The sequence below is a fragment of the Xenopus laevis genome, chromosome 6L, assembly GCF_017654675.1.
Source record: "Xenopus laevis strain J_2021 chromosome 6L, Xenopus_laevis_v10.1, whole genome shotgun sequence".
NCBI lineage: Eukaryota > Metazoa > Chordata > Amphibia > Anura > Pipidae > Xenopus > Xenopus laevis.
In genome coordinates, this window is record NC_054381.1 from 43,985,947 (window position 1) to 43,998,768 (window position 12,822).

At 40.2% G+C, this 12,822-nt stretch overlaps 1 protein-coding gene across 1 annotated transcript in view; it reads right to left on the reverse strand.

Annotated features, from left to right (window-relative positions):
- Nucleotides 1-12,822, reverse strand: part of jazf1.L (JAZF zinc finger 1 L homeolog) — a 189,833-nt gene that overhangs the window by 175,613 nt on the left and 1,398 nt on the right. The gene's annotated exons all lie outside the window — the stretch shown is intronic.

The following is a 12,822-nucleotide window of genomic DNA, read 5'->3' on the forward strand; positions in this document are numbered from 1 at the left end:
GTTGATTTTGCAGTATCTGAAATTACAGAACAAACGGGGGGTCTTCCTTTTGGGGCCTCCTATGCCACATGCTTGGGTACATCTATTCATATTGGGCATCAAACTGTTCAGTGGACCCAGGATTTTATATTTGGGGTGTTTTACATTGATACCTAATGATGTGTGGGAGATATGTTGCTGTAGAGTGGAAGCTTTGAGGTCATTTTTCAAAAAATTCACCAATTTCTATAAAACACTATAACTTTAGGAAACAATTGCAACTTGGTGGTTTGGAGTACAAAGATATTTCTACCCATTTTTGATTCACCAGAATCTGTTCTTTCTAGTAATGGGTAGTTTTCTTGGGTAAACCTACTGTTAGTGGAATGTTTGGCCTTGAAATCAAAAGTATGCCGTTTGGGGAGTGTTGCTTTGGAAATTTGGTTGTGTACTGCTTGTAGATTTTGAGCTATACAAGTGAGAAATCTCCATAAAACTATATATATTTGGTATTGTCGCGTTCAGGAGACATAGACCTTTCTAAATCAGCTGTGTTCTCGTACGTAAAATGAATGATGTTTCTGATATATGTGATTGTTCTTCGTGCAACATGATTTTTTTCATTTTATTTGACACTTAGAATCCAATATTTTTTTAGAGAAGTAGAATTACACCAAAATTCTTGCATATTGTGAAAGTTCAGGTTGTCCTGAAAAAAACAATATATTGTTTTCCTGGGTTAACTAAAAGACCACCCCAGGAAAGGCCCTTAAAGTGAAAGAGTGCAAAATATCTAAAAACTGCTTGGCAGTAGATGTTCGCATCTAGGACAAAACGGCTGGCAGGGAAAGGGTTAATACAGCTCAAGACCTTATTTGCCCTTGATGTTGTTGACTGGCATTGCTTGCTACAGCCAAGTTTATTATCTACAAGGACTCCAAGGTCCTTTTCCATAATGGATTTGCCTAGTGCATTCCCATTAAGGGTATAAGTGGATATTTTTACATCCCAGGTGCATGACTATACATTTATCAACATTGAATCTCATTTGCCACTTAGCTGCCCAGATTGCCAGTTTGTCAAGATCATGTTGCAAGGATGCCACATCCTGGATGGAATTAATTGGGCTGGATAGTTTTGTGTCATCTGCAAACACTGATACATTACTTACAACACCCTCCCCATAGTCATTAATGAACAAGTTAAAGAAAAGTGGACCTAATACCGAGCCCTGAGGGACCCCACTAAGAACCTTACTTCAAGTAGAGAATGTACCATTAACAACCACTCTCTGTACCCGATCCTGTAGCCAGTTTCCTATCCATGTGCAAACTACTTCATTAAGCCCAACAGACCTTAGTTTACAAAGCAGTCGTTTATGGGGCACGGTATCAAATGCTTTGGCAAAATCCAAATAGACCACATCTACTACCCCCCCCCACTGTCCAGCATCGTACTTACCTCATCATAAAAAGCAATCAGATTTGTCTGACATGACCTATCCATGCCATGCTAGCCATGCTGATTGCTGCTCATAATGCCATTCATTTGCAACATTAATGTACTACAGATCCATATTGGCAAAACTCCTTTATCCTACATGTTTGAATCAGAATCAGATCAAATATGAGAAGGGTTTTTGGGGAACTGAGATTGAAAGAGAGAAAAAAGAAGAGAGACATTTGTTCAAATACCACAAGGTAGATTCAAGTGCTAGGTTTACACTATTCCACTCAGACAGCCCACCCATAATATACACTTTCAGGCTATGCCAAGGAAAGGCCACATAGTGTACATTTCCAGCCAACATACTAAAAATATTTAAAAGATCTTCAAAGTAATTAAGTGTAGCTCAACATTATAATAATACAGATCATATAAATCCAAAGATGAACTGATGATATGGCTTGGAGCACCGAGCTGTTTATTTTTTTTATACTGAACTGTTCCTTTAAAGGGGATGTAAACGCAAAAAAATAAAATCCCATTTTTACTTTCTTTAATGAAAAATAAATCTATCTCCAATATATATTTTAGTTAAAAAATGTGTACTGTTTTTATAAGAAACCGGATGGTATGCAGTAAAATTCACCCTTCATTTTACTTGCTCTGACAGCTGCAGATAGGACAGTCCCTAACTGCTCTGCAGGGAAAGGATCATACTTTCAAATGGCAAGGGGAGCTCCCCACCTTACCTACCAGAACTCGAGCAGCTTTTTTTGTTTCCCTGTACAGTAGCCAGCGACCGTTTAGAGATTTGTATCCACAGACCCAGTGCATACCTCACAACTGTCCCTTTTTCGGAGGGACAGTCCCTCTTTTGACAGCTCAACCCGCAGTCCCTCATTTGTACTGGAAAGTCCCTCTTTTCTCTGCACTGAACAGCCAGAAAAAGAAACAAAGTTTCTCACTTAATTGGCTTTTAGCAGAGGGCCCAGAACAGCTAACAGGTGCAAATAAGATACTTTGTAACAATTTTGAGACACAAAAACACAGTTTAGATAAGGAGAAATATTTTCAAACTTTCATAACCTGCCAAATTTTGTAAAACAAACATGGTAATTAGGGGGTGTGGCCACAGAAAGGGGTGTGGTCAAAAAATTGCTGCGCTACGTGCGCTTTTTACTTCCAAAATTTTGGGAGGTATGCCAGTGCAGTCTGCATATTATTCAGTCTTGCCGTATCGGCTTCTATGGCAGATATTATTTGACTTGTGCTGTTTTGATAATTTATGACGATCCCTAAGCTTAACCTCCCAACTGAAGCCCAGACACACTGAGCATGTTCGTAGTCTTGGTCTTGCAAAGAAGTTACATTATTCTGGGATTTGTAGTCCAGCAACAACTGAGTTAAGTTTGGTTGAGCAGTGCAGCAGGGTTTATATCCCCCATGAAAAAATGAATAGAGAATAAAAGGGCATGGAATAAAGTATTTAATAATAAAATAAAAGGGAAGACTGAAGGTAAGTGGGGATAATAAAAACACGAGAGTGGTCCCTTTGGTTTTCTGGTGTCCCGACAGCCCAGTAGAACACTAGTAATGGGCATTCCAAAATTGTGACTTTATCAGAATGTGGCTGCTAAAGTTAAAGGCAAAGATGGTATCCCGCGCTAAAATACAGTAGAAACTCAATTTTACATCCCCTGATTTTCCCTCATTTTACATTGTTGCTTTGTGGTCCCACCCAGGGTCGGACTGGTCCAGAAGGCCCCCGGGTCTTGTGGGCAACGTCGGCCCAGATCTGCTCCCTGCGTCTCTGCCGCTCTTCCTGCTGCGGCAAAAAATATAAGTGAGTGCACACGATCGATGTGTGGGGGTTGTTGTGGCAAAAAAAGCAAAGCTAGTGCATGAGCACGCGAGCAGCGGGGGGGGGGGGTCAGAGGGGGGCTCTGAGGCAGCAGCCCTGGTGGGCCCCCCAGTTCAACTCTGGTCCCACCTATATATTATGAATAATACATTTCCCTGATTTTCTGGTCCCCTGAAAAACGTAAAATGGGGGTCAGGCCCGGATTTGTGGAAAGGCCACCTAGGTCCAGACCTAGGGAGGCAGGATTTTAGAGGGGCGGCATGCTGCCCAACCACACCCACATTGGTTAAAAAACACTGGGGATGCGCTGGTGATAGAATCATTTTTAAATCCCATGCACCAATCCCCATTGCTCCGGTCCAGATGATGAAAATTTGCACGAATAAAGGGGAGGGGACTGGGGCGACAAACGACAGTGGGCCTAGGGGCGCCCACTATTTAAATCCGGCCCTGATGGGGGTTCTACTGTACTTCCCTGCAGATTACCATCCCTGCCACAGTGCTGATCAGGTCATACATTGCAATGCATGGCTTCATTCATTCCAGTATCTTTCTATGACAGGAAGTGAATTCTGACTTTGTAGCCACATTTATTCCCTTAAGGAGGACAAAAATTAAAGATTTTACACTTGTGAAAATGTTATGATAACGTATAATTACGGCACCATAACTAAAATCGGATGAAGTGTTTATGTTAGAAAACAATAAGTGACGCTGTGTAAAGTCACACAGTAGACAAATGATAAGCTCAGCTGTCATCTGTGCAAATCAATAGAAACATCCAGTGTCTCGTTTAGAAACGCTAGCTAAAACTGTTGCAGTTCAGTAACCCATAGCAACCAATTAGCTTAGATTAGTCTGCTACACATAGAATACTGAAAGAAAATAGCTGATTGGTTTATATGGGTTACTGGACTGTGTTGTAAGCAGCTGGAGAAACCCTGTGACAGATGACTCTTGCTGAGAAGCCCCGTTTGCCGTCCCAACCTTTGGTGTGATCACAATAACAGCCTTTGTTCGATCACAATTAATTAGCGTTCGGTACTATAATCGTCTGGTCACATGCAAAACCAAAAAAATTATTAGTGGTGAATATTTGCCTGCCCTGCCCTGTTTTAGGAGCCCCGCAGGATCTTCCTCAAGTAAGAAAAAAAATGTGTTTTTACCAGAAAAGGAAACCTTTGTGGTTTGTTGGATTTCAACTCCAGCCACATGTTGGTTTCCCATAGAATTTTACCTGAAAAATAACCCTGTGAGGTCTAAAAGCTTGTCATTGATATCATATATATATTTCTCCTCCTTGTGTCCCAAGCAGCTAGGGCTTGCTTTCTGGCAAGCTACAAACCTAGGGGACCAAGTTGCCTTAGGGCAGAGACAGACGAGAAGATTCAGGAACATTTAGTCACCCCGCGACAAATTGCCTCTTCGTCGGGCGACCAATCTCCCCAAACTGCTTCCCCGTCGGCTAGAATCTAAATCGCTGGCAGGATGGCACTCGGAGCGCTTCGTTTTACGAAGTTGCCCGAAATTTCCTCTTGAGGCAACTTCGGAAAACAAAGTGCTCCGAGTGCCATCCCGCCGGTGATTTATATTCTAGCCCGAATTTTCTCGTCTGTCTCTGCCCTTAAAGGGGATGTAAACTCAGCCGTAACACCGTCCCACATTGCCCCCTAGTTTTCTATAAAAGTTGCAGAAAAACCAGAGCTGTGGAGTCAGAGTCGGGAGCAATCTCTGGAGTCAGACTCACCGAAAATGTACCAACTCCGACACCAAATAACTTTAAATACAAGCACTGCAAATAATAAAATCAAGTTGTTTTAGGTTTTCCAATTGTGTTTGTTTTATGTAGTTTAACTTTGATTTTGTTTTAAAATTACCAAAGGATACTGTTTATATTTTTGAGCTTTGGAGGTGATAAAATACCTTGTATGTTGTGTACTTCATTTCTCTCAATCAACATGGAAATTACATTAGGAACAGTAACACCAAAAAATGTGTTCTAAAGTAATTAACATGTAATATACTGTTAGCATTCACTGGTAAAAGCTGTGTGTTTGCTTCAGAAAGCCATGGGGCAGTCATTCAATCTGGGAAAAAAGAAAAGGCATAGCAGCTTGTTTATATACGCTATAGTAGTTATTTGCAGCAAACAAACAGTGCAGAGCAACAGTACATTATATTTTAATTTCTCTGGTACACTTTCGGTTTGTGGTGTTACTGTTCCTTTAAAAACAGAGGTGTCAGAGGTACCATAAACCGAGGAGTCGGATTCAAAGGATTTATGTACTACTCCACAGCCCTGAGAAAAACGTAATTAAAAATGCAATAAAATTCACCAATGAGAATTCTACTGATCAAAAAGATCATTATGAATGCAAAAGAACTGACAAATAAGAATGCTGATTCCCAGCACCATATCAGACATCTTGAGATAATTATGTCATTTTTATTTCTTCAATATATTACACTAGAATCAGACATGGGGATAAAGGACAGACTTGTTCAGTGCTGGAAAACTCTGCTTTAAGCTTCCAACTCCAGTTGCAGGAACAAAGAAAAGAGAGCCAGATTGATACAGGTCTGTTGGAATTGTCATTGGAGGATTTTTGGCATTTTAAAGCATTTTTTAAGGCTGGTATTTTTCCCCCAGAAAAGTCTGCAACCCAAGTGACATGGGATCTGTCAGTCAGCACTTTAATCCCAACTGAGAATGTCACAGGTATGGGACTGTTTTCCAGAATGCTCTGGACCTGGGGTTTTCCAGATAATGGATCTTTCTGTAATTTGGATCTTCATACGTTAACTCTACTAGAAAACCATGTAAACATTAAATAAACCCAATAGGCTGTTTTTGCTTCTAATAAGGATTAATTATATTTTAGTTGGCATCAAGTACAAGCTACTGTTTTATTATTATAGAGAGAAAAAACATCTAGAAAAATTTGGATTATTTGGAAAAAATGGAGTCTATGGGAGACTGTAATTAATATCTTTCTGAACAATGGGTTTCTGGATAATGGATCCCATACCTGTACGTGCAACTCGCTTACAATTTGCAACGATGCGCACATGTAACTATGCCTGTTTAGATGCATCAGTCACAACTCCCTGCACGATCGATATAACTCTGGAATTATTGGAGAAACATTGTGTTTTAAGTAAAAAGACAAGGTGATTTAAACCTGAATTTACATTTTGTACACTGTTAGAAATGATATACAGGGAGTCCTCGAGTTACATACACCTGACTTACATACAACTCATACTTATATACAGAGGCTATTACAGAAACATACTGTGGTTTGCTTGGCCTTTATTAGCATTTAGATTTAATAAATCACCGTCCCCAATTTCCTCTGGAAAATTGTAAAAATAAATATGCACATAAAGGTAAAAATAAATACTATGTTAAGTCAGACATCTAATTTGCATTTAATAAGTAAATATATATGTTCCAACTTACATACAAACAGGCCCAGTTTTGTGGAAAGGTCACCAAGGCCTGAGCATAGGGCGCAGGATTTTAATGGGGCGGCATGCTGCCCAACCATACCCACATTGATTCAGAAACACTGAGGATGCGCAGGAGATACAATAGTTTTATCAATTTCTTGTACGCCAATCCCCATTGCTTCGCTCCTGATGAAAATTTGTGTGAATAAAGGGGTGGGGATCGGGGCAAAGAACAGCAGTGGGCCTATGGGTGCCGCTATGTAAATCCAGCCGTGCATACAAATTCAACTTAAAAACAAACCTGCAGACCCTATCTCGTACGTGACCTGGGGACTGCCTGTATTAAGAAAAATAATATTTTTTGTTATTTCTATTGTATTTTGGGCCTTACATCTTGTTCCAATAGCTGAATTACAGTCACATTAAGGCGTACACAGAACGACGCTTTTATTACTCTAGAAAAACAACATATATTTTTCCATGGTAAACTAAAATTTGCCCCCTAGAAATGCACCTTACTGAAACAGTAGAAAATGTCAAAAATGTTCTTGTCAGCGTGCAAGCGACACGGGTTAATGCTGCCGCATTCCATCTTGAGTTGTACTTCATGCTAAAGTTCACATTTGCACATTAGGTTTTGTTACAAACAAAAGGTGTTTAGGTAAACTCTGCTCTTTGTGGAATAAGGCAGATTAATTACATCCCCTTTTCAAGGAATGTGTGCTATTTCCTTTAACTATCACTGTCAATAAGCTTTTCTTGTTCAGAAATCATGTAACAACTAGTGTGCAATAAGCTATTACACTCTGTGCTTTCTTTAGAAAAAAATTGTAGCAACAAAATGCAGGAAACTGTTGCAGAATGCTTTAAATATAAAATGGTTTCACTATAATTTTTAGTTATGTTTGGGGCACATTAAATATTTGCTTTCCACACAGTGAATTCCCAATAGTCATAATAGGAACCCCCGTTGGTGAAAGATTCTGCCGTATAACAAACCAAATCCTATTTTGCATATGCAAATTAGGGGTGGGAAGGTGAAAACATGTTTTACTTCCTTGTTTTGTGGCAAAAAGTCACGAAATTTCCCTCCCCGTCCCTAATTTGTATATGCAGATTGTAGTTCAGATTCGGTTTGGCTGGGCAGAAGGATTCGGCCGAATACCAATCCTGCTGAAAAAGGCCGAATCCTGGCCGAATCCTGAACTGAATCCTGGATTCGGTGCATCCTTAGAAAAGACCCATAACATTTCTCAGCATTTTGCAGCAAATCCCTGCTGGTGCCATAAGACCTTGAGAAGGGGATTCTCAAATTGTAAGACCCCCCCCCCCCCCGCCCCAGCTGCAGGGGTCGGCAGGCCCACAGTTTTTTCCTGGTGTCCTGTAGACCCAGTACAACCCTAATTACACATGGAAAACAATTCACCAATGAGGATTTTACTGACCAAAAAATTATTTACAATGCAAGACACTTCACCAATAAGAATGCTGATTACCAGCACTTTGTCTGACATCTTGCACTTATCTTAAATAAGGAAAGTATTGTGTCATTTTGGCTTCATTATATTACACTGGAATAAGGGGATAAAGAACATAGTTGTTCAGTTAGGAAACTGTGCTTAAAGAGGTTGTAAATAAACCCTACCGTAATTCTGTCGCACAGCACCCCCTAGTTTTTTTTTATAGAACAAAAACATAATAATAGATGCAAGAAATTTCACCAATGAGAAATCTACTGATCAAAAACTTTATTATAAATGCAAAATAACTGACCAATAATAATGTTGAATACCAGCACCATGTCAGGCATCTTACTGTTATCTTACATAACGCAAGTTGGGACACAGCATGCTGCATTTTACCTCCGTTCAGCGCTTACATGCGTCTGTGTGAGCACAGCTGCATTGAAAAGATTTCAGCGCGTCTACTCCCCTTCGGCTGAATGCATAAACCGGAACACAGGGGAGTACAGCTTCAAACGCCCGTAAGTAAGGGCCCTAAAGCTTACACATGGTAAGTGCACCTGATACATATCCAAGGCTCTCTGCTAAAAGCCAATTAAGTTCTAGAAACTTTTCTTTTTCTGGCTGTTCAGTGCAGGAGATCAAAAAAAAACAATCGGGAATGCGATTGAGCTGTCAGAATCGGGACTGTCCCACGAAAAACGGGACAGTTTGGAGGTATGCATTGAGGATCTCCTGCAGGCCTTGGCTCAGTTGCAACTTGCCGGCAAGCATGGCAGATTTCGGAACGAAATGCAAAATCTCACGTTTCCGCACTGAAATCTGTGGCGTCTGTCTCCACCTGAGCCGAGATAATGTGTCCGGGTGCAGACACATTGAATAGTGGAGAAGTGGAATCTCGACCTGTTTTTCACAGCAGGCTGATATTTGCTACATGTGGCGCTAGCCTTAGCATGATTGATGCTGAAATTCCCAAAGAACTGCTGCAGCCCCTAGGTCTTTACAGCATATATGACAAAAATTAGCACAAAAATTAGTAGAAAATAATATGTGTGGCCCCACACTTTCCATTTATCTGGCCTTTGGAACAACCAAGCGAAATGTGTACTTGGTCAGCCCATGTGTAGCCACCGTTAAAAGAGGCAATTAAAAAAAATGTTCTTCAAATCTTGCAGCCCCTGATCATAAATTAGAGAGTAGTGCTCTCTGCACTAATGTTGTGGCCCTGCCCTCAACCCACCCCGACGTGAAAAACTAAGCGAGGAGGCAGCATTGAATTGACCACCCCATTTAAAGGGTGAGTTTGAGTTAACGTTTTGTATTATGTAGAAAGTGATATTCTAAGATAACTTGCAATTGGTCTTCATTTTTTATTATTTGTGTTTTTTGAGTTATTTAGCTTTTTATTCAACAGCTCTCCAGGTTGCTATTTGAGCTATCTGTTGCTAGGGTCCAATATGAATATAGGAGAGTCCTGAATAGAAAGAGGAGTAATAAAAAGTAGCAATACATTTGTAGTTTTTACAGGTCATTTGTTTTTAGATGGGGTCAGTGAACCCCCCCCCCATTTGAAAGCTGGAAAGAGTCAGAAGAAAAAGGCAAACCATTAAAAAACTATACAAAATAAATAATGAAGACCAATTGAAAAGTTGCTTAGAATGGGCAATTCTGTAACGTATTAAAAGCTAACTGAGAGGTGAACCACCCCTTTAACCATCCCTGGCTTACCATCTGTAGCAGCTGTCTCAAACTATGAGCATGCCCAGTTGAAGCCAGGGCCAATGCCAGGGATACAAAGCAGAGGCCCTATAATGTATAGAGCACTTTCCATTCCCATTAATGAAAGATGCAAGTACATTCACCAAAAACACTTTGGACCAAAATCTCAATTACAAATGCAAAAAAATTTACCAATGAGAAGGCCACTTATGTGATGATGGTATGTCTGTCATTGGGCTGTTACCTTACATAAGGAGCTTGTTTTGTAATGTTGGATCCACCCCATTGCACTATAATCAAACATTAGAAGACAGGACACAACACTGTTTGTCTGTGACAGAAGAACTGTGGTCTTGGATTTGATGCTCCCCAAAGCCATGAGTGCATAAAGTCTATATGTTCACCTGTGCTTGAATGGGGGTTTTCTGGGAACTCCTCTGGTTTCCTCCCACACTTGAAGGACACACAGGCAAATTAATTGGTTTATGGGGAAAAAATGAATATGGAGCATGTATCCATATATGACCAAACTTGCTTGTGTAGCAAAATTAAATTTTTCTTAGTCAACCACAAGTGAAAATGTAAAAATCTAATTGGTTGTTAGCGGTCTTTAGACTATAAATCCATTCAAGATGCAAATCACAGGTGAAAAGCAGATGGTTAAGTACCTGCCTATCATTAAATGAGTTGTAAACCCAGCTGTAATGCCGTCCCACAGCATCCTCTAATTTTGTATAGAAGTTGCCAAAAAACAAAATTACAGATGCAAGAAATTTCACCAATTAGAATTCTACTGATCACAAACTTCTTTATAAATGCAAAAGAACTGACCAATAAGAATGCTGAGTCCCAGCACCATGCCAGGCATCTTGCTGTCATCTTACATATAGAGATAAATATGTAGTTGTTTTTCTTCATTATATTACACTGGAACCAGACATCGGGATAAAGGACAGACTTGTTCAGTGCTGGGAAACTTAAGCTTCCAACTCCAGTTGTAAGTACAAAGAACATGGAGCCAGATTGATACAGGTCAGCTGGAATTAGGGGAAAAGTTTTGTAAAAGTTTTATTCTGCAATATAGCTTTAAGAATATAACCCTGATGTTGCTTGACTACAGCTCCCAGCATGCCTAGACCTTTATATATGTTACATTATTCTATTAACTATGTTTATAACACAGCATGAGTCACGATGTTCATGCACAACATTTTCATTGCAGAGGGCCAATTACCCACTATACCACATATTCAAGGGTAAAATACAGTATAATGAGGATGACATACAAAGACATTAGAGGAGCCCTTGGCCAGGCCAGGGGCCAACAATTCTCTTGGTGGGTCATATCCAACACAAAGGAGATGGGGAAATTTAAAGATTAAAGGAGTAGATCACCTTTGTAGTGTGAGCTTGTGGAAAGAAAATATAGTTTCTCTGCCACAAAAGATTGAACAGTGTATATAATAAACTGATTAAGATGCCATGGGCTGGCCAACATGTAGTCCTTTATTCTTTGGCTATCAAATGAGTCTTGGTGTTGTACAGAATGGGATCCGTTATCTGGAAATCTGCTATCCAGAAAGCTCTGAATTACAGGAAGGCCATCTCCCATAGACTCCATTGTAATCAAATAATTCAAATTTTAAAAAATTATTTCCTTTTTCTCTGTAATAAAACAGTGACTTGTAATTGATCCTAACTCAGATACAGGTATGGGATCTGTTAGGTATGGAGATCCAAATTACAGAAAAGTTCCCTTATCCGTAAAACCCCAGGTCCTGAGCATTCTGGGTAACAGGTCCCAAACCTGTATTACAAGAACAGAATGAAGGCTAAAAGTGAAACAATACTGCATAATGCAACTACATACTGTAGAGTTACACTTGTTCGGAGTGGAAGTAGGAAGAAGTTTGGCCAGTACAATGGTACCGAGGATCATTATGGGGCTCATTGGAAGGTAGGGATGTTATACTGTTTTCTGCTTGGGTAAGAAAGGAGTGTCCTGTCTACTGTGTTGTTCTGCCCCAGCACTGACTCCGGTGAACAGGGTTGCCAAGTTGGCTGTTTTTCAGCCAAATTGGGCTACTAATTTGCCAGGCGGGTTTCGAAAGTATGAAACTAGCCAAGGTACAGATTTAGGATACTTTTAGGGCCTTTGGCTGGTGTGTACTTTGGAAACCAGCCAAAGTTTTTGTACCAAGCCTGCGTCTCCTAATGCATGTTGGGTAGTATAGTTTTTGTTTAACAATTTGCCAACTGACAAGTTTAATGTAAGACTACAATACCCAGCATGCAATAGGACTGACTTGTGTAGAAGTCAGAGTTACCAGATTTTGGGCTCTGTACCCCAGTATCCCATCACTTTTCTGGTGTAGTGACTTTCCTCAATTACAGACAATTTGGGGGCAAAAATCAGCTGGCCACCGAAAATGTCTAGAGATTGACCTGTTTTACGAATATTTATTGAAATTGTATATGTATTAGGGCCTCATGGGGCCCCTTTATCTCCTGGGCCCCTCGGTAGTTACACCCCTGGTGACGGGGCAAATCTGTCCAATTTTGCTTTGTGGAAAAATTTGCGACATTTTAAAAAGGCGTATTTTCACATATATTCATTTATTATTATTTTTTCACTGCTCATATTTTACTATTTTTGGGCTACTTTTGAAGTGCCTTTGGCTAGTTTTAGGCTGTTTTTTTTTTTTAAGGTGGCTTTGGCTTGTTTAAAAAAATGAGATGTGGCAACCCTACCCATGAAGCTCCGCTGACAGTGATCCTTGCATAGATCCTCACTGTAATCTACTCTGTCTACTAAGCCAGACATAGGCCGAACCAATAGCTACAGGTTTCAAAGTACTTCCAGGTAGGGTTGCCACCTTCTCTGGAAAAAAATTCCGGCCT